Source organism: Cavia porcellus, unplaced genomic scaffold (genome assembly GCF_034190915.1).
Source record: "Cavia porcellus strain 051 isolate PalLab524CR breed Dunkin Hartley unplaced genomic scaffold, mCavPor4.1 scaffold_11, whole genome shotgun sequence".
NCBI classification, from domain to species: domain Eukaryota; kingdom Metazoa; phylum Chordata; class Mammalia; order Rodentia; family Caviidae; genus Cavia; species Cavia porcellus.
The window spans coordinates 50,386,471-50,411,548 of NW_026947494.1; the positions used below are offsets into that span (position 1 = coordinate 50,386,471).

The window sequence follows — 25,078 nt, forward strand, 5'->3', positions numbered from 1 at the left end:
AACCTTAAGAAGTACCAACATGTACAGGATGCTCAGTCCTGATACACCACTTCCCAAGTCCCAATAAGCCACAGAATAAGTTTATAAAGTGGGTCAACTTTGCCTCTGGCTTCTAAAGTCTTCACTTTGCAACACACTCCATCCTCATTAACATATCCTTACTTCTTTCCCTGTTGCCTGATCTAGATTACTTAGACCCTCATGTGGCGGAAGCTCATCCAACAGCCCTATCTTCTTTGTCCTGTTTCTGTCAACTGGAACAATTGACTTAACTGCTCTGAACAGCAATTTTCTCTTCGGTAAAACTGGACTTTAATTTGCACTCCTCAGGGAGTTGTGAGGAAAAAAAGAGCACAGTGAAAAACTACTTTCTGCCTGCTGTATCCTGGGATGTGGTTTGCCAGAGAAGTTAAGCCAATGGTTCCCAGCCAGTGTGCTATATCATCTCTGCAAGTCTTTGGTCTTTTCTAGTGTTCTGCCAACTCTTAATCAGGGTATAAAATTGCCTTTTGCTACAATTCACCATCTGAGCAGACAGTTAACTGCCTGATGGACCATTTTGCTGAGTGGGTTGTGGTGTAAGATATAGAACTGGGAACAATTTTGCTGCACACCAGACTAGGTGGGAGAGAAAGCGAAAAGCCAGCACTCGAGGGAAGATCATAGCCTGAAATGTGTAAAAGTGTGGTTTCTGGATGGAGCTATAAATGTAATCGTCAGGGCACTTTCACCAGAAAAGTGATGCTTTGTTCAGGAGACACCTCGCACATCGAAAGTACAAAACTTTGAGTGCAAAAGTCAAACGACAAAGAGAAAAAGACACTTTAGATGCCTTCATAGACTTGGAAGTCTCATTTTGAATACTTTATCTTTTTAACTTGTTGCCCAAAATTCAATATTTTAAGTGTGTCTTCAACAAAGAGATTGAGAATCACTGTGGTATGAACTGAGTTCCAACTATACACCCACAGAGCAGCAGAGACACCATTGCAGCTGGGTCTGACAGACTCTTACTCAGAGCTGTTTTCGTGTTTGTTGGGTGTTTGTCTGTTTCAGAGATCTGGTGTGCAAAGAGGCCAGAACTATTTGTCTTACTGCAGAGTGCCTGGCTTAGATTTCTAGTACTCTTGGCTCATTCTCTCCAGAGGGCAAATCTGCCTTTTCTGGGCTGTCCTTTAAGACCCCGCCAGGCATGGCAGGAAGGGATGGATTCAGAGGCAGAGCTTGTTCTGCTATTTGCTTGATTTCTTACCTTACATTCTAGAGCCACACAGTATCAACCACTTGTTGCACTTTCTGTACAAAAGCCCCTTTTTGTTTATATCTCTAAAATTGTTAGTTTTATTCACTTACATTATGGAACACTAGACAGATTTAATCATGAAACATGAATTTTCAAGAGTCCCATTAACTATTGAATATCATGACCCAAAATGAATGGGCTAAGTAACAGTTGGAGTCTGCCTGGATTGCTTGCACAATTACTGTACTTTTATGTCAGCCAAGCTAATATACACCTAATTTTGAAAAAGTAAACACTTCTAAAAGGCTCAGGACAAACAGCAATTCTCTAACATCTCATCCTAGTTCCAGAGGAAAACTCCTTCACCTTCCTCCCATTTTAGTTACTCTATGTTTCCCAAAATATGCATGTACAATGTATTATTCTCATCAGTGACTGTTACCTATTAGTCTCTTGTCACAGGAGATGAGGCTTAATTCCCTCTCATCAGCCACCACTTCTCACATCTCCTGCTTTCCTAATACAGCGATCCACCAATTTAGAATACATTGAACCAATGTTGGCACAATTTGGCCACGTAAACCCTACTCACTGCAGTCAGGTATGCTATGACTGCTTTTGCTTTCCTGATCAACATCTTATTTTGTGTGAAAATTCTAATTATCTAAAATTATTTGTTTGCTTGTACTGTCTGGTATGTGCATGTTCTTCCTACTGAACCCTGGTGCTGGAGTGTCCCATTTCCTAGGTCACCTTAAGTTAGTTACTGCTTAGACAGATATTGTCCAATATAATCTTCTGAAATGATGGAAGTTTCTTAATCTGTGAAGTTTGGCGTGGAAGTCATTAACCATGTGTAGCTAGCAAGTACTCAAAATGTAGGTAGTGAAACTGAGGTCCTGGATTTTCTTTGAATCTTACTTGGAACAGTTAATTCATTCATTTGGTTGAATGACTGAATTGGATGAGTTAAAGTCCTAACATTTGCTTTACGTTTATTCCACTTATTCTTTGCTCCATTTCTCCTTTACTGCCTCCTTTCAGCTACTGATTACTTTTAGCATCTACTTTATCTCCTCCATTATTTTTTCTTATAGACTTCTTCCTGATTTTAATTTTTTAGTGGTTGATCTAGAAGTTTACAATCCGTATCAGGTCATCAGAACCTACCTCCAAATTGTATTGACCTGTTTCCTTGGCAGCAGCCATGACAACAGTATGAGCTCATTTCTTCCTTGTGCCTTTTGTTCTTATATCTCACCTTAAGCTTTTACTAAGTATTTTAATTGTTTTGGCTTTAAGTAGCCTACTGCCTTTTCAAGAAATTTAAAATTACATACAAATGTGCACACACATACACACAAAAATACTGAAGAATAAAAACCTTTGTAAATATTCCAAAAAAGTTCCTTTGAGTGATTTCCATTCCTTTGTGGAGGTTTGGAGTTCTGTCTCTGAGATCATTTTATTTTCCTAGTCTGTTTATATGGCAGGGAAGATGGTGAACAATGAGCTGTGCATTCTTAGTATAAAAAAGGTGAGAGATTGTGAGGACTGACTTCCCTGTACCCTGATTTTAGATTTAGTTCCCTATTTTTGGCTCTATATCCAAGATGTGCTAGAACCAGATCTTGCCAGCCCAAAACAGTCAGTCCTTCACAGTGCACCCCAGTCCTTCATTCATCCAGTGATGTCAGCTTGGAAGCTTACAACTGGTCATGGTGATGTACTTTCATGACAGAAATCAATGCATGTTCTACAGCAAAGCTTCTTTCCTTCCTTCTTCTCTTCTGCCCTTTTCTTTCTTTCTTTCTTTTCTTTCTTTCTTTATTTCCTTCTTTCCTCCTTTTTTCTTTCTCCTTTTCTCTTACTCTTCTGTCTCTGTCTCTGTCTCTCTCTCTCTCTGTCTCTTTCTCTCTCTTCCTCCAATCCCCCTCTTCTAGAGATCTGGTTATAAAACATTTACCAGGACACCACTGCCCACAACCCACCTGACCTCTTTATTGTGCCTGACAGTACCATCTTCTAGGGAGGGAAGGTGACTATCTGTGGCACATGATCCCAGATTTACACACTTTGAGATTAACTTTCCTGAGCCTACCATTCCCGACACCCTCTCCTCTGCATGCTAGGGGTTCATTTTCCCTTTCTCTTTATAGGTTTTTATGTACTTTTTATTGCTATCTTAGTTAACCTTTGAGAGAGAATGAGTTGAGTGCACATAGCTAATCTATCAACGTTAACCAAATCCCTATCTTTCCTTTTAAAGTTGGAAATTTCAAAGAAAGGAAGCAACTTCAAGACTCAAAAAGGCTTAATAATAAATCAAACTTAACAAAACTTCAAATAATCTCCACATTAATTCTGAAGGCCTTGCATTCATTCTCCAACATTGCAAAAATAAAGTAAGCTACAAACATATATATATATATATATATCTTTAATGAGGAAGACGAAAACCAGTGTTTGGCTGTGGCATGAATCATTTAGATGTCAATAATTTGATTCAGTTCAACATCATGGAGTGATTACTAAAGATTATGCAGTATGCCAGTGTTAACAAGAAAGAAAGGAGCAAGGCAGATTCCCTCCAAGCCCTAGAGACCTAGAGACCTTACAAAGTAGCAGAGAAGATGACTGGGTCACTTAGAAAATTTATACACATGACACATGTTAGAAGAAGAAGAAGAAGAGTACTGGCTGCCATAAGAACTTTACTGCAAAGAGAGTTAATTTAATCTTGGGGTGAATAAAAACTTCGCAAAGAAGATGATGTTCCTACTGAGCTATCGTTTATAGCTTCAAACATAGTCATCGTACTTGTTTAAACAATGATGTAATTTATTAAAGAATATTCAGTTGCCTATACAATTACAAGTAGTCAGAGAACAAAGAAGACTTGAAAGCTGTGAAGTCATAAATAATGCCCAAGTGAAATTATCAGATCTCCAATAAAAACCCTCTTGCCACCTGCCCTGGCTCTCTGCTCCAACATCAGCACAGGACTGTGGCAATACTAACACCAGGCTGCTGCCAATGCTGATTCTAAAAGATGTTTCTCTGTCTTCATTGCCAGAATGACCTTTCTTTCTTCTTTCTCTCATTTTTCAAATTTAAATCTCAGAAAAAGGGCATTTCATGCCAGGTTTGAGTTAACATGAGTGTGTCTCAGTTCCGTTGGAGGCTGAGATACTGAGTTTGTCCCATCTGTTTTGAGTTGTAAGAATCATAAGACAAGAAACTCCAAAAGACAGAATGTCAAAAAGGTGTTAGATAACCAAAAAAGCATGAAAAGCTACATATCAAAAATTTGGTTTTGCGTATTATTTGGATTTGATCAATGTGTGGCCGATTGCTATTTCAGTGTGTCATAATATATAAGGTCTTGTGCAGAATCACAGTTCTTCAAACTGCAGGAGCCTCCAGAGATCAGCTGGCTAAATGCCCCATTTCTAGAAGACAAACTGCTATCTCTTCCCACTGCAATCAATGAGACAAGTGAGTCCTTAGGAGATTGTGCACTCTGACCAAGCTGATGTGCTGGTTAGTAGCAGAACGAAGACCAGGACACTGATAAGGGTGTTCACTTTTCTGTCTGGTGGTTTCCACCCTCCAATGAGAGGCAGTGATGTATATGGTGTATGAGGACAGTTGAACCAGACAAAGTAGAAGACCTGTTGGATAGACTAGTTGGATGTGTCAGTAGAGATGGATCAAGATGAGCAAACAAGGGAGACATACAGGAGGTAAAACCGACAGGTCTTTGCAATACGGCAAGTGACGGAGTAGGAATTGTTGAGATAGACACCAGTTTTGAACTGTCAAACCACGGAGATGGTGATGGCCTCAACTTTGATGGGGGACAAAAAAGTGGAGGAGAAGAGGAAGTGGAGAGCAGGGGTAAGGAATGACCAAAATGATAGATCCACTTTGAGACATGTCCAGCTGGAGGAGCCAGAAGTCCAGCCACATAGAGACATTTAGACAGGAGCCCTTAACCGATTTTGGCATTGTTGGCATCTTCATGGTAATTAAAGCTTATTTTGGCCTTGTTGGCCTTTTCATGATAATTAAAGCAAAATAGTAGATAAAATCAGCCAGGGGAAGTGTAATCAGAAATGAAATTACAAACTAGGGCATACCCCAAAGACAAAGAACAAATAAAAGAGATAAATGAATGTGAAAGAGATAAAACAAGAGTGACCATAGAAAGAGAGGTAGAAATCAGAGGAGAAGGAGCAAAAAGGAAAATGAAAAAGTCCCTTTTTCTTGGGATTTTTAAATGAATCACCAAGATGAGATAGTATGCTCTGTTCTTACAGTGGATGATTATGGGGTGGAGGGTAGGATGTTTTCATGAGACTGTACACTTTATTTAGACCTTTCCAGCAGTATCTTTTGTGCAATGGTAACACTGTGTCTAGGCCCACTGACTGTGGGGTGGTTTGTTTGGCTTAGCTTGGCTTTGGCTTTGCTTGTACTTTTGGTTTCGGTTTAGTTTTTTTGGTCCTCTTCCCAGGAAATCCCAAGGTGTAAGCTGGCACTGGCTGCTTCTTACGATGCCAAGTAATAGACAAGAAAAATGACATATGGAAAAGGTACATGGCTCTTGGGCTTGTTAGCATCAGAATTAACTCTGAAAGACTTCTACACTTTTTTGAATGATTTAAAAGCCCAGAAAAAATCAGGAAGGCTGGCTTGATTCCCAGTTCTTCTCATGATGTTTAAGAACCCAGAGAAGTTATTTAATTCTCATGTAACTCAAAGCCTGCCTTTGCAAAATAAAAACAATATAACCATGTTCTCTTGGTTTAATGAGAGATGGCCACAACTGTACACTCCTTATAGCTCCATGAAAATATATATATATATATATATATATATATATATATATATATACATCAACAAAATTTTATGATTGCTATCCTTGGAAGTAGAGTTTTTATTACAGATCTGTATAAAATACTAAAGTAATAATCTTGTGTTATTAGATTATGTGAACTAAAGACTGGACTTTCAGGCTCCAAATGAGCTATTTCCCATCTGTCAGACACATTAGGATATCCAGTTAGAATATTGTCTATACACAAGGAACATAAGAACCTTGACCTTTTTAAACAGTTCTCACACAGAGTACAGAATACGATGTAGCTTTCACTCTGACTGGATAATTACATAAAATTTAACATCCCTCACTCCTTTTGTGATTGAAGAGAATGCTAGAATTTTCCAAGCCATAACTTCAATCTAATACAAACATTAGAGTAGCATGTTTTACTGCTCTTTTGGGGACAATTTCCAGGCTGAGTATTTAGCAAGAAGCATTGGGAAGTGTCTGGTCTTACAGATCCCAGAGGGGTTTACCGTAATTTCTCCTGGCTTCTTCACCCCAGCATACGATTGCATTTCATATTGATTAATACAAATAATATCTTATTAATACAATTGTGTTTTACATTATGCCTTTATCCAAAGAATCATACACACTATATCAGCAAATCTCCTAACAGCTAGAAGGGAGAACAACTATTCTTGATGTATTTGAATAAGGAAAACGAGGCAGTTTGAAGACATGTCCCTTGTTTGTCCTTTGTCTACTCATAGGCATCTTCTTGCTGATCCTTTGCAAAGGAGAAGGCATTGCCAGTGAGAAAAAGATAGTGGGACAGGGTGCTGAAGATCCAGCCCTCCCTTGGACCCATTTACTACCTAACCAAGGTCCTGAGGGCACCAAGCCAGACTGGTCCATGTGAGTATGAGAGTAGGAGAATGTAATGTCTCTTCAGACTTGGACTCCTGAAATACTTCTCCAAATTTAGGAGAAAAGCTTAGCAATAGGTGTGAAAAGAGGGAGGAAAAATAATGTACAGGCCACAGCTTCAAAACAAGAATGTACAATCTCACGGTTCATTTTCTCAAAAGGCAATTCCATTGCCTTCACTTAACCTCATATGTGGCACTCATGGTCTCCACATTGTTATGCTTCGTCTTCATCTTCTTTCCAATCCTATGCATCCTCGGGTGTCTGGTCAGAGCAGTTTCCTGTCCTGCTTTCCGCTCCAGCCACCCACCTAGCACTCCCTGCTCCACCTCCCCCAGATGCCCAGGCGCTCTCCTCTGCCCACAGCTCTGCCTGAACACAAGGCTCCACCTGAAGCCTTGTTCAAGAGACCTTAGGCTACATTACTGGAATTAATGTTTAAATAGAACATACATGGAAGCCCAGCACACAAATAGGTAAACTAGGAGCACCTGCACAGGAGAGGAGGTGACTGGAAATCCCCACCCCTACTCATTGTCTCTCTATCATTTTCAGGTTGAGGGAGGAAGGCAATATGGTCTCTCATGCAAACTACTTCCAGGGTGAACTCCAGCTCTTGCACTTTATTATTCTGTTTATTTAGAGACTCAAAGTAGATAGGAGAGTGTAGGAGAAACAAATAGAGTTACATCATGTTAGGAATTTCCTCCATCCTTTGGTCAACTGGAATCCAAGTTGTGATTGTCTGATTTTATCCTCTATATAGCAGGGCCAAGAAATAGATGATTCCTTCCTCAAAGCCAGGGGAAGGAAAGGAACCCCAAGAAAATTTCTCGAACCATTCCAAAGTCCAGGCTTGACTCAACAGTGTAACCCCCTCTTTACTGGAGCTTGTGAGCCCTCTGGTCTAAAACCACGGTTGGTGTAGAATCTTTGAGGTTTCTATAAAATCTACAAATAACCATAAAATATTATGAGCTATAAAATGATCATAAAAGGCAAGTGAATAAATTACAGGGTTCCCAAGACTCAATATGGCAAGGGTATTGCAAATACTGAGAAATGCCTGGGCTAGAGCTATCTACTGGTGCTACAATATAAATGTGTGTCCCCAAATTCACATGCAGAAATCACTCCTCAAAGTACTGAAATTAAGGAGTGGCCTCAAGAGAGCCTCTGTCTATCTCTTTGGCACTCCTATATGAAGACAAACAGAAGGCGCCATCTGTGTAAGACAGACCCTCAGCAGACACTGGCTGTATTGGCACTTTGATCTTGGACTTCAAGCCCCTAGAACTATAAGAAATAAATTTCTGTTGCTTATAAATTACCCAGTCTAAGGTATCTTATTTATAGCAATAGGAACAGACTAAGACATTTGGTGATTTGTCGAAGGATCTTACAAACATAACTACGGGATGAGCTGTAATTCCTCCATCTCTGTGAGTGTTTCCTGTCAAGTAGAGTCTGTTTTTGTTTCCTTGATTGTGAGATGGTATTATGACTTGCTGTAACCAAAAGAATGTGTTAGAAGTGACAGTGTTTTGATCTGAGGTTGGTCTTTTAGGAGCCCGGCAGCTCTTACTGTTGCTGTCTTGGAAGCCAGCTAGCTACACGAAAGCTTGGACTAGACTGCTAAAGACTGAGGGGCCACAGGAAAAAAGACTTGAGGACAAGAGACCCCCTAGGACATTCAGCCACAAAATGTGGCCCCAGGACTGACCTCAATCTACACTAGCAGAGAAAAAAGCATCCACCTGAGCCCACTCAAACCACATTGTTACTATACATCATCAACTTTCAGGTATTTTGTTTCACAGCAATAGGTAAGTAAAATAATTACTAGCAAGGGACCAGCAGGCAGAGGGAAAGAAAAGAGCCCAAGCTGGGTGTTCCTTCCAGGAGCTATGGAAAGATGTAGTGTGTCCACAATGATAGTGAACATACACCAGGCACCAGTTGGTATTCTTTTCTTTTCCAGTACTACAGATTAAACTACAGAGTCTTCACACTGAGCTACATTCTCAGCCCTTTTTATTTTTAGGCAGTGTCATATTGTCTCTAAGTTACCCAGGCTAGACTCAAACTTGCAATCAACCTGCCTCAGCCTTCCAGAGTGCTGTGAATACAGGCTTACGCCACCACTCTCAGCTCCCATTCTTTATTTTTCACATGTGTCACCTCTCTTAGTCCTCATAGTGACTCTACAGGGATATGGTGGTATTTGACAGATTACAAAACTGAGACAGAGAGATTGAAAGATCTTTGCTCTTTAGATACACAGGCAAAACGTGACACTCCTTAAAACAATACTCATGTCCACAAAATAATCAACAATACTCACATCCACAAAATGAACACTTTCATCCACAAGGATATAAGTGCTTAGCAGGTGTGGCTGTGTTCCATTATCTCTGCTGATGGTGCAATAAGATGCAAGGAAGAGCAAGGGGCCAAACAATCCATTTCCTTAATCATCAGCCCTTAGATGACTGACTGAGTTCTAAGTCATTTTTAAAAATGCTTGAGAGTTGACAAGGCCATCACAGCCCTATCCAAAGACATAATATTGAAAATACATAAATAAATTCACTTCTTTTTTTTTTACCATCATCAAGTCCTTTAATATATGCCTGGCTATAAATGAAACAGACTATTAAAGGGCAGAATGAAAAGTTTACATCAATCATCATTCTAGCCAAAAATAATAAAGTATAGTCTGGAACTTTCTCTAAGGTTTTATCATTCAAGGCAACACACTCATCAGAAAAAGAAAAACGTTTTGAAATTGTTTCTGACCCTTTCATGACTTTACTACAAAGTTTTCGGGAGAGTGCCTCAGATGGGGTCAACAAAGGACATTTTATATGTGGTTCTTAAACTTTGCTGTATGAATGGTACAATCTTCTGGAGTCTATTTTCCTCTTGTATATATAACAAGACTGAAATTAGAGAGTTCTTTATTTTTTCTGCTAAAATGTACAGAACTCTTACCTATGCTGTTAGAAGCAAATCGTATTATTTTCACTTTTCAGGTGAGGAGAGAACCTAGTGTGCTCAGGGCCAGGACCAGAGCCACCTAATGAATGAGGGACACAGACCAGGAGTTGCAGCTCAGATGTCAGAACCCCTGGTTGGCGACCCTGGAAAGCATGGGTAAAAACTCAAGAAAGGAAAAGTTTGTTCTTGTCAACAAAATGTGTGCTGGGGGAAAGAACTGTATCTACACAGCTCTTGACACTCCACTCTGCACTTTCTGGTCCCTGCTCTTTCATGGCTTGCTTGCAAAACCAAATGAGTGTTTTAATGACAAGGCTCTCTTTTCCTCAGTCAAGGACATCTGCTCACCCTCTTCACCTACTGGCCTCATGTTTAGCTCCCTCTCAGCAGAAATGTGGCTCCATACATCCCTCCAATAGGTACGTAGGTCTGCTGTCTGACTCTTAGAAGATAGATTATTATTCTAAAGTTACCACTGGCCTATTCTAAATCCCACAGAATCCCCACTCTTTTTCCCTAAGCCACACCACACAAAACAGTGGCTGCTCTTGCATCCACATTGGGTGTGGGGTAGGAGGGCGCAATATATTTTAAAACATCACAGTTGGTCCTTGCATTGGGTATGATGGTGTGGATCTCATCTAATGGCTCTCAATTTAACTTGTGACAGGATGAAAATTCAGGAGATTCTTTTCACTTCCCAAAGATATACTTATTCTTTTGGGACACATTCATGGTTTGCTTTTCCATAATCATTTCTGACGTATTACTTATCAGACTCCAAGTTTCCTCAAAGAAGGGAATTAAATAGTCAGTCTCCATTAGAAATGCTATGAACAGCCAAACAATTTTAAAAGTGTGTCTCTAGATACTGCAAAAAGATATATGTTGTAGAATCATTGTTTCACAGTTCAGAAAATTACAAATTGTAATTACTGCCATAATGGAATATAGGAGTAAGGCAATGATTCTAAATTATTCTATATGAAAAATAAAAGTTGTGTCATTCTTCGCACATAGATAGCATCTTTATGAACAAGAGAAACCAACTCTATACTCTCTCTCTCTCTCACACAGAACCAAGACTCCAACCTCAAGTGGAATGAACAAAAATTCTTTATAGAAACTCTATGACTTACTTTTGCAGAGGCATCTCTAAATTAAAACTGTGGTTTTATATGGATACCACCTAGTGGTCTAGAAATAAGTCATTAACCAAAAGAATTGTATCTAAATTGTACTAAAAAATAGAAAATGCACCGTTCACAGTATGTTCTAACATCTCTAATCCATGTTTGCCTGCTGCATAGATATTTTTCCAACACCAAGAGGAAATAGAGAAAAACTGTTGTACTGTCTCTTTTCTTAGTGGCTCATTTTACAAAACAGTGGTCATTCCCACACTGTGTTAAAACAACCCTTGGCAAAGCTAGGTGCAGCCCAGCCTTCCTGAAACTTTTCAGAGGCTATAGCTTTCCTGCTGCTTTGACACAGGATTTAATACCCTCAGCTTAAAGGGAGAGAGTTAAATTGACTCACAATTCCAAGGAATTCAGTCTATCATCATCCACTGTCTCCAAGGCAGACAAGACACATCATGGCATAAAGGCCAGAACAAAGATGCTTATGTCACCACAGCCAGGAAGCACAGCAGGAAAACAGCGCCAGAGGGGAAGAGGCAAGGAACAAGATAGAGTACCCCAGTTGTGTCTCCAGAAACCTCCAGACACATGCAGAAATGTGTTTTACTAATCTTCAAATTGACACGATTAAACGTAACCATCACATCACTTCCTCAATGAAGCCAACTCTGTGGCATTTATTTGAAAACTGCAACCACTTCCTTACATGGGATCCCCTTACTTAGCAATTCCTTTTCTTGCTTTCCATAGCACTTATCTTCTAATAACCTTGAGAGTTAAGTCATTTGTCTAGTTTACTATTTGTCTTGCCCAAAAAAACCCCAACAATCACAAGACCAAGAATCTGGGTTTATTCTGTTCACTCATGTATCCCATTTGTCTATAACAGTGTCTCATTAAAAGGTAACTCCCCAGACAGGATGGTGAGGGAAGGAAGGAAAGAAGGTTTGTAAACAACTTAGATTTACAAGCTCTTATCTTTCTGCCTCTGATTTGAAGCTGAAGATGACAGTACAGATGCTTATGTCACTTGAGAAGGACTGTAAACTCAAAAGTGGGTCAAAAACACTCAGCCTAGAGGAAAACAGAAAGTACACAGAAAAATGAGGAAGAAAATACCCAAGCTGAGGAAAAGAGGGAAGTCAAGTCTAGCTCCTGTCTTCTTTTGCTGCTAGTCGCAAGCTATCTCTTCTTCCTATTAGCTGATTCTGTTTCCCCTCAAGACAAAGTGTGTTACATTCAGAGAAACCTACAGTAGCAATCACCATTTTTAAAAATATTCATTATTTTTGAATGGTGGAGCCAAAGAAAACGTGATGGTGGCACTTGAAGACAAATATTTTCCCCCAACTATTTCTGTAAATGTTGAGAAGCAAGAAATATTAAAATAAATCTGAAAGTCAATATGATAACCTTCTATTTCAGGCATAATAATATGGAATGAATATGCATTTATTAATCCTCAAAGTGCCTATTCTTTTTAAGGTTTTAAAAACACAATCATGAGTGTCTCCTGAGATCCAAGCCATGTTGGAACTTAGGACACTAGGAAGCCAAGCAAGCACCTTCCCTCCCTGGTAAGCGGAGGCAGTGGGGCAGACTGCAGCCTTTCCAGGGGGAGAATTAGCAGTTAGAATTAGAATTAGCATCCTGAGATCCGTGCCATGTTGGAACTGAGGACATTGTGAAAACAAATGATCATCCTGCCTCCCTGCTAAATAGTGACCCTTCTGCTACATAGCCTAGAGTCAAATATCCCACTTCCTCTATCCTCCTTCCCCCCGCCCCCCTCCCCCAGCCCATTAGCAAATGGGAACCAGAAATCTGAGCATCTCCTGGGAGGTTGACCATAGCAAATAAAGGGGACTTCCTTCTACCATTTCTTTGAAGGCAAATATTTTTATTACTGTTTTGCTCTTTTCTGATTAATGGTACTGCTCTATTCAATATTCTGTTTTGATAAGTTCTATAGTATTCTATATTTCATCTCATTTTGATATACGTGATTGAAAGAACAACTATTATAAAGATAACAAAATATACTGTGATACCTATTACTGTTATCCCGATAACCTGCTGTGAAGTTCTGTACCAATTTCACTGTACAATCTTAGTTGGCTTTATTCTGACTTGTTCTATTGTATACTTTCAAAATAAAATTTAAAAAAAGCCACACAATCACACTTTTCTTCTTCCTACTAAAATGACCAATATTAGAAAATATCTTAAATAACATCAAAATTATCCCTTCCTTACTAGGTCCAGTGTAGTACCAGCCACATTATAAGACTTGGAGTGTGTAGTAATAATTACTGTAAATTAATTAATGAAGACTAAAATACTACATAGAGACAGAAAAGGGAATATGTTTAAAAAAATAAGGGCACTGAGATTCAATTGAGAAATTTTTGAAAAACAGGAAGAAAGATGAGAGAGGCAAGTAAAAGATTATTCAGCAATTCTTGTTCAAATAGTTCAGCAGACTAAACCCATCAAACCACTCTCCATTTGGAGATAATCCTTGAAGGGGTGATAAGTGAGCGAGAAAAATGGAGGTGCGCCTGGTAGATTCTTTCAAAGCTCAAAAACCAAATTTTATGGAGGAAAAATCATTTGATATAGATGGTCTGGGACTTTTTATTAAGTGCTAGTGAGAGCTGTTGCTCTGACAGCTAACAATACTCAGCCCATAATTTGTTCAAGGAGCTGCGGCAGTGGAGAGACCAGGAAGGAGGGCTCTACACACTAAGCAGAGAGGCCCTGGCCTGCCTGTTCTGGAAGACTGTATAGCATTGTTAGCACCCTCCTCACTCAGCTGCTTCCCTGGCTATCAATGTGAGGGTTATCAGGCTCCAGGAATTGTGGTTCAAAGTGAAAAAATAAATGCTTTGTGTCCACCTATTCGCAAAGATGTTCAGTTCAAAGGGTGGAATTTCAAGCCACCAAACAACTTTCCATGGGGAACCAAAGAGCCATGGGTCCCAGAGGAGAGAGTGTTACCTACAGGCGGCACTATGCAATGATTGCTTCTTAGTAGTTCCTTTAGTCTTCCTGAATTTCTCTTTGATTTATTTTTTTACCTTGTCTAATCACAGTTAAAGAAGTGCCAGAAAATAGGGATATTGTTGGAGTTGGAGATAATGTTTCTTAGACCTCAGATGAGTCAGTTTCTCTTCCTCTTTTTATCTTTCTCTCTCTCATTCTCCAGAGATTGAACCCAGGGCCTTACATGTGCTGGGCAAACACTGTGAGCTACATTGCCAGCCCTTTTTAGTTTGATTCTGAGATAAAGTCTTGCTAAGCTCAGACTGGCACTGAACTTGCAACCCTTCTATTTCAGCCTCTCAAAGTAATGAGGATTAAAGGTCTGTTCCAACAAGCCTGGCTTTCCAAGAACTGCTGGTTCTGTGGTATTTCTTTTCCTTTGTTTAGAAAAATAGCTTATTCTCGCTTATATGTAATTTTAACAGAAAGATCCAATAGTTTATTTTTGTACAAATTCTCAGAAATGCATCATGGGAGTGAATAAATCTGAGCTCTGATCTGACCTTTATCTTTACAATATAACCGAAGCACAATAATAATTTATAGGGCTCAGTCCTAAGTGTGACATTTCAATGAGCTGGGTAAATATCATTACCCGAAGCCAGCAGCTAGCACGGATACAAACCTAGAGGTAGGTGAGTGCACACATTTTCCAGAAGAAGGCTGTTGATTTGATAGAGAATACAGTCTTGAAATCAGCAAAGGTTTCACTGATCAGAATAGTGTTAGTTACCAACAGGCAAGAGAATAAAAGCAAAACAAAGTAGGAGATGCCAGGGAGAGGCTTCCATTTATCCAAAGAACAAGGAAATCTCTAATCCAAGCTAAATCAGATTAATTCACTAGGAAGCCAGCCCAGATGCATGAATAACTGCAGATTACCCATCCTTCTCTGAGCCATATAGGAAAAGTTAAAGAAGCCAGACATTGTGTTATGCACGCAGAAGAGCCCTCCAGTTATCTGTGGATTAGCAAAGGGAGATACTGGGGAAGAAGGAACAAGGAAATGGATGGTTCTCTCTGTACAACAAACACGGAAATCTCGTCCAATCTCACTGTATTCTGGGAAGGAAAAGATGCCAAGAGAGTCAAATTCCTACCTTCCCAAACTTCCACTGATAACTGGAGTCTGACTTCTCTAGAAAATGGTGTCGCACTGGGACTCTGTGAGTAGCCTGAACTGAGGGGTGTCATCTGACCTGCCCCTCTCTAAAGAGCAAAGCCTCTAGACTGGTGAGAAACCAGTGAGCAGCACAGGGCCCAGCTGACATGCATCAGATTCTTTTCATGCAGAAGAAACTGTGGAAACCTTCGAGCTAGCTGAAAACACTTAACAACTATATAATATGTATTTTTGTTCCTGTATTTGCCTATTTTATTGTATCACAAAAGCCACAGCTACACACCCACGCTCCCCACTTCTTGTCAGTTGATCCTGTCTCCACAGTAGAATCACAGTTCTCCCTGTACCACATCAAAATGACTAATAGAAAACAAACCCTCAGAAAATCAAAACTCTATCTAAGAAGAAAGCTAAAACAACAACACCCCATAGTGACATGCGCTGATAGACTCTGGCACTTTGATAAGAAAATTGCTCTCCTTTGGTTCAAAATTCTCCTCTCAGCTAACTCTGACTTCCAACCAGTTTCCAACATTGTGCTTGGGTGATTTCAGAAATATTTGACTTAAGTTCTGCTTTGGATTGGAACAAAAAATTGGCTTTGTGTTTTGAGAAATACATCCATACACTTGTCTTGCCCATAACCAACAGGTTAAATACACACACATATCACTTGCCAAGAGTTCCAGCTGTTTACATTTTCACCCAAACATGTGAATAAAAACCGCAGGCAAAACAAGTACTATCTCTCATATCTTTTATGGATTAACAAATAGCCCTCACCCTGCTGATGCCCGCTCTTAATTGGACTACGCTGTGAGGAGCAATTAAGCCTAAATGGCCACTTGCTGAGAGCTGGTGAACGAAATGCTGCTGCTGGAGGCATTTGCATTCTCCAAATAGGGCACATATGCTTTGCTTTGGTGCCCATAAAGAAAGGAGGGTGACTGTGTGTGTGTGTGTGTGTGTGTGTGTGTGTGTGTGTGTGTGTGTGTGTGTGTGTGTGTGTGTGTGTGTTTAAAAGTGAAAAAGGAGCCATTGTTTCATACGCTCAGTAAAAATTTTTCAAGGAAATCATTTCCACAACTTTTGTGCATATAAGAGATGAAGCAATGAAAGAGCTTTGTTTCTTTGTGAAGAGGGAGCAAGTGTGAGAGAAAGGCTTCTTCCCTCCCTCCCGTCCACTGCATCTCTCCATAGTGTGTGCAAATGATGGATCAGGACTGGCAAAATGAAGCAGAAAATGAGACAATTCCCTAGACACAAACAGACCTCACCTGAACGGCATGTGACTAGGGTAGGGAAGGAATATTCAAAGGCATCATCTTGGTAAGTATTTTCACTCTGAAAGATGAAAGAGAACAAGAAAGAGGTTAAAATAAGACTGACCAGCCCCTTTCAGCACAGAAAGGAGTTACTGGCACTCCCAAAATATTCAACTACACGGACACATATAGTGTTGAGTTTGGTTACTAGATTTTGTATCATTGTTATTTTTGCATGGACAAGGAAACAGAGAAGTTAGAATTTTCTCCTGAGTTGTACAGGATCCATTTAAAAGGTTTTGTTATTTTTTTATCATAAAGAACAAATTCATTGCTTTTATAAACGTTATCTTCATCAATAAAAAATAAATTCTAAAAAAACAGGGAGAACAATGAAGGGGGAGATAACTCCAAATTCGACCACCTACTACAAATTTCCATCATTAATATTCTCTGAACATCAGTCTAACATCTCTGTATATTCACACATGAAAGGAAGAATAAGAGAGAGAGAGGAAGAAGGGAGAAAGATGTAGTCAGAAGTCACTGTTAAATTTGGTCTCATGTTTGCAGCTGAATCTTTGAGCCAGGCTACAGACGTGCCATGCAGTGTAACCCTAAAGAGGGCCACATCAGTTTCCAGAAGCATCATATTGTTGACTTTTGCTGATCTTCCGTACAATAAACCCCTTCCCCTACTCTGCCCAAAGACTGAGCCAGCACTCAGTCCCTTTCTTATAAAACAGCTTAGCTTTTGCCAACACCAATCATAATTCCTGGCTAACAAGAGATGGAATTATCAACCACCTCACCCCCAACTTGCAGTTCAAACACAATAAATACAGCTGCTATTTTATAAAACCTCCGAGCACATTTTTAAGACTACTCAAACCTGCATTTTCCCAGAGTGCAATTCTAATTAACCCCAAATAAATGCAGTTTTCTTTATTCTTGACTAGGTTGGCTTTATTCTTATCAACATATTTTAATATTTAAAATTTACCCCTTCATTGGAAAAATGAGGAAGGAATTCTATGCTGTGTATATTACAGATATTAGAAGAAAAATCTTTTCCTCTGCTCACTTATGTTCAAATAGTCGAATGGTAAGGAGCCGAAAATCTAGTGACAATTGTAGGTTAACAGGAATTTTTAAATGTATTCACATATTCATCAGCATTTGATAATGAGAAACTTGCTACATAGCCAGAGGTACGGTTTATATACATAACAAACTGACAACTGTCAGGGTAAACTTAGGCTTCTAAGAACAGTTATGAGGTTTTTTGATAAAAGCTAAGTCTTCTCAAAACCAAGAAACTCCCTTGAAGAAGGATCACTGGAAAATGTATTTTTAAGAGGCTCTGCTTAAGTTTTACTTAAATGGTGTGTCTGCAGCTGCTGGTTGTTTCCATCTTTTTGGTTTAAGATACTGTTCAAATAACTTTGGTGAACTGTTGTTTTAGCTTTCCTATTGCTGGACACATTACTATACCTATAATTTAAAGGAATAAAGTTTAATTTGGCTCATATTTGAAGGATACTCAGTTCATAATTGGCTGGCTTCAAGGGAAAAATATTATGGCCCCAGGGTATGGTGAAGTAACTCATGCTTGGGGAAGCAGAAGAAGGGAATAATGCCAGGGAGTAAGTGGCAAGGACCCAGACATAGACACCCTGGCCACGCCTCTACGACTCATTCAGACACATCCACAAGCAGGCTCCACCAACCCCCCAACTGGATCCCTAAGCCAATTAAATTGACATGATCAAGATTAACTGGCAAATGTATTAATCTCTGCAGAATTTTTAGCTGCCTCTCTAACCCCTATTCACGAGACAGCAGTAGAAATCTCTCTTCCCTCCATACAACAATAAAAATAACTCCAGACATTTTTGTCTCCAGATATAGGCAAATTTTCTGTGAGGGAAGTAAAATAAAATTCTCTCTAGTTAAGAACAACTACTTTAAGGTTTAAAAAAATAAAACTAAAGAAGGGAAAAAGAACACTAACATACTAAAATCATGTTTAACCACATAATTCCATTTTTAATAACTGTTGACTTCTTATCATGTAGACACTGCTGTGATCTAACTAAGATTCTGCTGTGGGATTGAAATTTTTCCCTGAGTCAAACTGAGATTCTACTCTAGGTCTAACTGCACTGATATAAAGAGATCTGGAAAAGATACCAAGCCAGAGCATGGAGGTGATGACGCAGTAACCCACACTCCAGATATTTAAGTGAAATGATACATGATTTTCCTTGAGTTTGTGGGGAAGATATATAATTTCTCCTCAGTCTTCCTAAAGTCATAATTGTGACATAACTCCTTGACATAACTCCTTGACTCCTTGGTCAGTGCTTACCAGAGAAATAGATTTGATGCAAGATATACAAATATATTTACAATGGTCACCCACAGAGTCAGGTCTGGAAGAGTGTGGGAGGTCTAGCCGCACACTGGAGACCAAAGCATTCAGTGAAAGGCCTGAAGCTTGGTGGAGTGTCCCAGGAGGGTCTGTGATGGAAGGCTAGATAGTCTATGGTAGAGGGTACCTTGTGCTCTCTCACAGTGTCAAATGTCTATGGGGTATCTAGGCTGAGCCATTTCAGTAGTACAAGCAAGAGAATCAGAGCAGCAAGAATAATCCAGAAAGCACACTACAGACTACTCCTTGGAATACAGACCAGCAGAGAGAAGAACCAAACTGGAATCCAAGTAGTCATAGAGCAAAACTTGCTTGTCTACACAGGATAACATCCTTAACTGACCCCAAAAGACTTCACACATACATCTGTTGAGAGTATTACATTTGGGTCTCTGTCACACAGAATGACTCAGCAGTAATACCAACCTAAAAAATCAGCCTAGCACCACCTAAGTGCTGCTCAACCAATTTCCTGGCTTTCTTTCTCACTATGATGCACCAGAAGAGAAAGAGTCTCAGAAGAAAGTGGGTATAAAAAAAGAAAGGAGCGAAGGGAGAAGAATCTTTGCCTCATATGATGCACAAACTTCAGGTGGAAGGAAATAACATGGAAGTTAAACTGAACATATGATGTTTTGTGGTTTTGATGTGTCCTTCCTGAAGGCCCATGTATTAGAAGTTTGGTCCCCCGGTTGGTTTTATCAGGAGTTGGTATAACCTTTTAAGGGAAGGGACTATTGGGAGGTTGTAGATTATTAGGAAAAGTCAGTATGAGACTCCAGATCATTCTCTTTTCTCTTTTTTACTTCCCCACCATGATGTGAATGTTTTTAGTATGTATGCCACTACCTTTCCCATGATGTTCTACATACTCCAACCCTGTTGAGGACTAAAAGTAATAGGTTTACCCAATGATGAGCTAGAACCTCCAAAACAAATTTTTCCTCTTTTTAAATTGATTGCATCCAGTGTTTTCTTATAGTAACAGAAAGCTAACATAAAATAGAAGAAACCTCACTGGATTTTGGATGCTTGAAATTATTGAAAAAGTGATGATGTCAGATCAAGATTTATTAAAAGACTAAGAAAGGAAGATGTAACTGAGACAGTTTTCAGACAGCATTGGAGAATGTCATGGTTTTTGGCTGGGTGTCCCCGCAAAGCCTCATGCAATCATAGGAATTTTTGAGGAGTGGCTCAATCTAGAGTGTGTGGTGGTGGGATTAAAAGCATATGATTGTAAATCACTCTGATGATTGGTTTGGCACAGTTCTGGCTAGGATTAAGGGAGTGAGTGCTACACCCAACCTAGGTTGGGTAGCCTGCAAACAGTATAAGAGACAAAAAGAGTCTTGCCTCTCCTTGGTTACTTTTGCTGCCTTGTAAGTCCCATGAGCTATTTTCTGTGATGTGCCACTCTACCTTGGAGGCAAACAATTATGGACTGAAACTGCCACAAATTGTGAGCTGAATATACTTTTTCCCATTTAACTTTGGGTGTCAGGTTTTTTGTCTCAGCAAGGAGAAAAGGGTGACAAACACAGAGAACGTGGATGAAAGATTATTATAGTTGTGTAATTCAAATGGAAATCATTTGTAAATTGGTTACATTTGTTTTGAGTTATCTCTTGATCCATTGGGTTAATTTTTTTAAGAATTCCTGTTTAATTAGCTTTTCCTAGCTATGGCTGAATACTTGAGACAAACAATTTAAAGGGAGAAAGATTTGTTTAAACTGACAGTTTCAGAGGATTCAGTTCATGGCCATCTGGCTCCACTGCTTTTGGGCCTGTGTCAAAAAAGACATGGCATGCAGAAGGACATGTCACTTTGTGACACCCAAGAGGCAGAGATGGTGAGAAAAAGTCAAAGAGGAAGAGGGCCAGGAATACGGTACAGTCCCCAACGTCACACATCCACAATCCACACTCTCCAAGCAGATTTTACCTCCTAAATTCCACCACTTGCCAGTAGAACCATTAAATTCCCTCATGATCCCACCACCTACTGAAATCCCCACCTCTAAACACATGAGACCTTCGGGAACATTTTAGATCTAACTCATAAAACTTCTATGTCTGTATTACCTAATTATTTGTAGTACTGAAAGTGTCTGTTGCCTTTACAATTGAACTTGCACATTTAATAAGTATTTAGCAATGCTTTGTTTCCTTTAGAATTTCGTTGGCATTTCTTCATCATCTTTTTGGCATTGAGCGTTGCTGTGAAAAAAATCTAAAGTTGGCCAAACTTCTTCCTTATTTGTGATTTAATTTCTTCCCTTCATGGGCACATAAATCTCTCTTATTTCATATTCAGCAACACTTTTGGGATATGGCTTGGTGTTGATTGTGTTCTGTCAATCTTTACTAGATCCTGCTGTTACTCTTTAGTGTGCTGATTCAGGTTTTTATTGCAGGAATTGTTGTCTTTTATATTATTGAAACTGTTTCTCTTCCATCTGTTCCATTCTTTTTCTCAAAAATGTCAGTGAGTTTATGTTGAATCTCCTTTGTTTTTCTTCCATATCCTGTACTTTGTCTATAATCTTTTATGTATTTTTTCCCATTTCATTCTGGGTGATATAGACAAACCTGCTACTATATACATAACTGTGCTGTCTGTCACGTTTATGGTCTCTATATTGTTTTCCCTTTCCATTTCTCTAAGTTCTTTCCCCATTTTATTCTATTATCTTTTTATTTTTCTCTGAACCTTTCTGTTCTTCTTTAAAATACTTTTTCAGAGAAAAATTTTTATTATGAATAACCTTTTAAAGACTTTAGGAAAAAATACTCTGTATCCTTTCTCTGGTTCTGTAGAAAAATATTTTTGTGGTATGTTTTACATTCATCTTTTTAAAACTGTTTCCTTCTTCCACACTCCACTCAACTATTATTATTAGTATAAATTATTCTTTGACAATCTATCCATAGAGATCAATTATGATTATCAGTCATCTTTGAATGGTGTTCTGGGTTCATCTTTTAAAAATTATAGATCATTTGACTAAAATACTTAATCTGTTTGATTCACATTCTCACATTAAATCTTTATTTTCTGTGTTGTTAAGTACTTTTCCCCTCAGTTTTAGGCCCATAATAACCTCTGCTGGATATTACTCTTCTTTATCTTACTTCTGAAATTTTCCCTCAACCTGGAACTTAGTGAATTCACTGAAGGTTTATAAAAGAAAGAGTATCAAAAACTTTATTTTAGAGTGAATAGTATAGGAAACAAGGTACAGTGTAAGGGGAAGAATGAAAACAGTGAGTTTGAGTTTTGGTGGTTTATTTCTTTTGTGGTACTGGGGATTGAATCCAAGGCCTTTCACTGAGCAAAGTACCCAGTTCTTTTTATTCAGAGACACTTCTCACAAAGTTGCTCAGGCTGATCTCAAATTTGCAATCCTCTGCCTCAGCCTCCCAAATAGCTGGGTGACAGGCATATGCCATCATGCCTAGCTAAAAACAATTACTTTAATAACTATGGTTAATCCCTTCTCATCCTTAGAAGTTCTAAGCAACATACAATGAATCTTTACCCAAAGTTTCAGTGTCTTTTTTTTTTTTTTTTGGAGAACAAAGAATTATGAGATACGTTATGTTGAGATGATATATATATCAGCTCAACCACTGCATCTGAAATCACACTAGTGAAAGTAATGTCCCTGATGCAGGATCAGAAGACAACTTTCATACTCCTCTGTAGATGGGGAGCTTGTTGCTTCACACTGGCTATTGTAGGTCAGAGCATTCCCCAGACTCTCTCTTCACCTTTTACCTCTCACTTTTCTTCAACTTCTAAGAAACTGGATGGATAACATTACTCCTAGAAATTCACTTCAGAAAAATTAGGAGGTGTGCAGAGAAGGGAAGACGATGCGTACTGCATGCACATCATGGTCAGTTTCCACGCTCTGTGCATTGGCATGGAAGAAGGAAGTGAAACATTTGACTGATTGAATGACATTTCCAACCCAACATTAAAAATTTCCCAGAAGAAAAATTGGATAGGGCTAAAGATCATCATGTTCAACACAAATTTATCAATAATCGGCGGAAAGGTAAAAACTCAGCCCAACTTGTTTCTAGGTTAATGTGCTAGCTGCTGCTTCAAAGGCAGCTTCTCCACCAAAGAAAAATACAAATGGTTAGAAGAACAAGCTACCATCCTTATTAAAGGGTAGGAAAGCATATTGTAGAGAAGTCCCTGCCCAAGTTTTAGTAAAGTAAGGCTCAGAGCCACTGATACTTACTCCAATCAGGTGTCCTTCAGAAGAGATCTTGGTTTTATGACCATGGACTTCTCCCATAGAGATATGAACAACGTGGTCCACCTCCTAAACTGTCTCAGTCTGGGTTGAGCCTCTCTCAAGTTAATCTTACTCCTGTGAATCTTCTCAGAGTACCAGACTCTGATTCGTTCTTTTGTCTTTGGGTTCTTATAGCATGATATTTGCGCCTATACAGCAGCCTATATCGATACTGGTCCAAACATGGTTTATTTACGCATCTAGTGACAGTATTACGTCAATCTCTGGGAGACAAGAGCCAGGCAAATTCTCAAATGGCTATTTAATATACCCTGTAATGCATGCTAGTGAACTGTTTGAATTGCATTCTTATTCCAAGTGTTCTTGACTCTTTTGGTAATTTGATGAAGTCATGAACTCCACATAATTGTGCATCTAAATCAATAAAAATTTTAAAAGAATACCAAAGAAAACTAGTTTTTTATGTATAGTTATCAAAAAAGTTACACAGATTTGTAACAGTAATATATGGGCTTCGCTAGCAGTACATTAAATGAAATTTTCATATGGTAATGCAAATCTAGCAGCAGATCTAATAATTATCATAATTTCTAAGTAGTAATAAGGGTAAATAATATTTCAAGATATTTACAATAACTGTAATGCATAAAATAAATAGGTTTTTATTGTGACATAGTCACAGGTATTACCAATGTTAATTTAACTTTTATTCTTTTCCCTTTTTTTTTTTTTTTTTATTGGTACCGGGGATCGAACTCACGACTGCCTGCTTGCAAGGCAGGCGCTTATGCCGCTGAGCTAAATCCCCAGCGCCTAACTTTTATTCTTATGCTTCATATTTATAATCATAAGAAATGATAAGTTTTTGGATGGATATTAGTAATACAGAGTTTGTAATTTTTCCTCTCCACATCTACTGATCCTATCCCTTGAATTCTGCCCATGAACCGTAAGTGTATTATAAAATCACCAATTCCAATTTGGAATGGGAGGAATGTACCGCTCTGCTGAAATCTCAACTTGCTTGATGTGTCCCCAGTAGCTGGGGCAGGAATTAACTCATTACTAGAAAAGTCACAGAAAAACTTGGTTTGGACTTTAAGAGGACAAGACTTTGAAGCAGGGAAGGGTTTTCTAGGTCAAGAACTAGGAATAGAAGTGCTGCAAAAGAGAATAATGACCTTAAAGAGTAAAGAAAGAAAGCAGGCTTACAAAAGGAGTTGGTAAGTGGTAGTAAAAGGATTTTTCCTCTGCTTCAGTTTCTTCCTCTTTTTTCCCCTCCTTTCCCCTTGATTCCTCTTTCTCCTTGTGGTTGCAAGAACAGGAATTGGGACAATAGATTCTGGCAGAGGTTTTCCTCTTATAGCTATTAAAAAGTATGAAATAGCAAGTCTTCTTTGGAATCTTTCAAAAGAAATGACATAAAACATAGATTTGTTCAGAGTTGTATATCACAGCTGTATTTAAAATTATGAGAGATTGTTATAGAATTGAAATTCCACCTATGAAGAAATGATTGCGAATTGAAATAGCAAAGAATACAATAAAGATCAGATTGACAAGTAAAGGACACACATCAGAGACATTGTCTAGGTCCTGGCTTTATTAATCATTTAAAGAATGCACATAATGAGGAGACACAGGTATACTCAGGAGAGCTAGAGACCCCTGGCAATGCTCTCTGAGTACTTTTCTTACTGCATGCAAAGTGCTCTGGCCTGAGACAATGCGTGATCTCTCTTAAGAAAAATACGCAGCCACCATATTTATTCAGAAGGAGTGTCTTAGT

General features: G+C 38.9%; 1 long non-coding RNA gene across 2 annotated transcripts in view; it reads right to left on the bottom strand.

The window, feature by feature from the left end:
• Nucleotides 1-25,078, bottom strand: part of LOC111754809 (uncharacterized) — a 166,619-nt gene that overhangs the window by 85,121 nt on the left and 56,420 nt on the right. Inside the window, exon 3 of one of the 2 annotated variants that reach the window (XR_010050498.1) lies at nt 16,592-16,658. This is a non-coding gene — a long non-coding RNA (uncharacterized LOC111754809). Of the gene's footprint in view, nt 1-11,543; nt 11,612-16,591; nt 16,659-25,078 lie in introns of those variants that run through there. The other variant, XR_010050499.1, reaches the window with a different exon arrangement.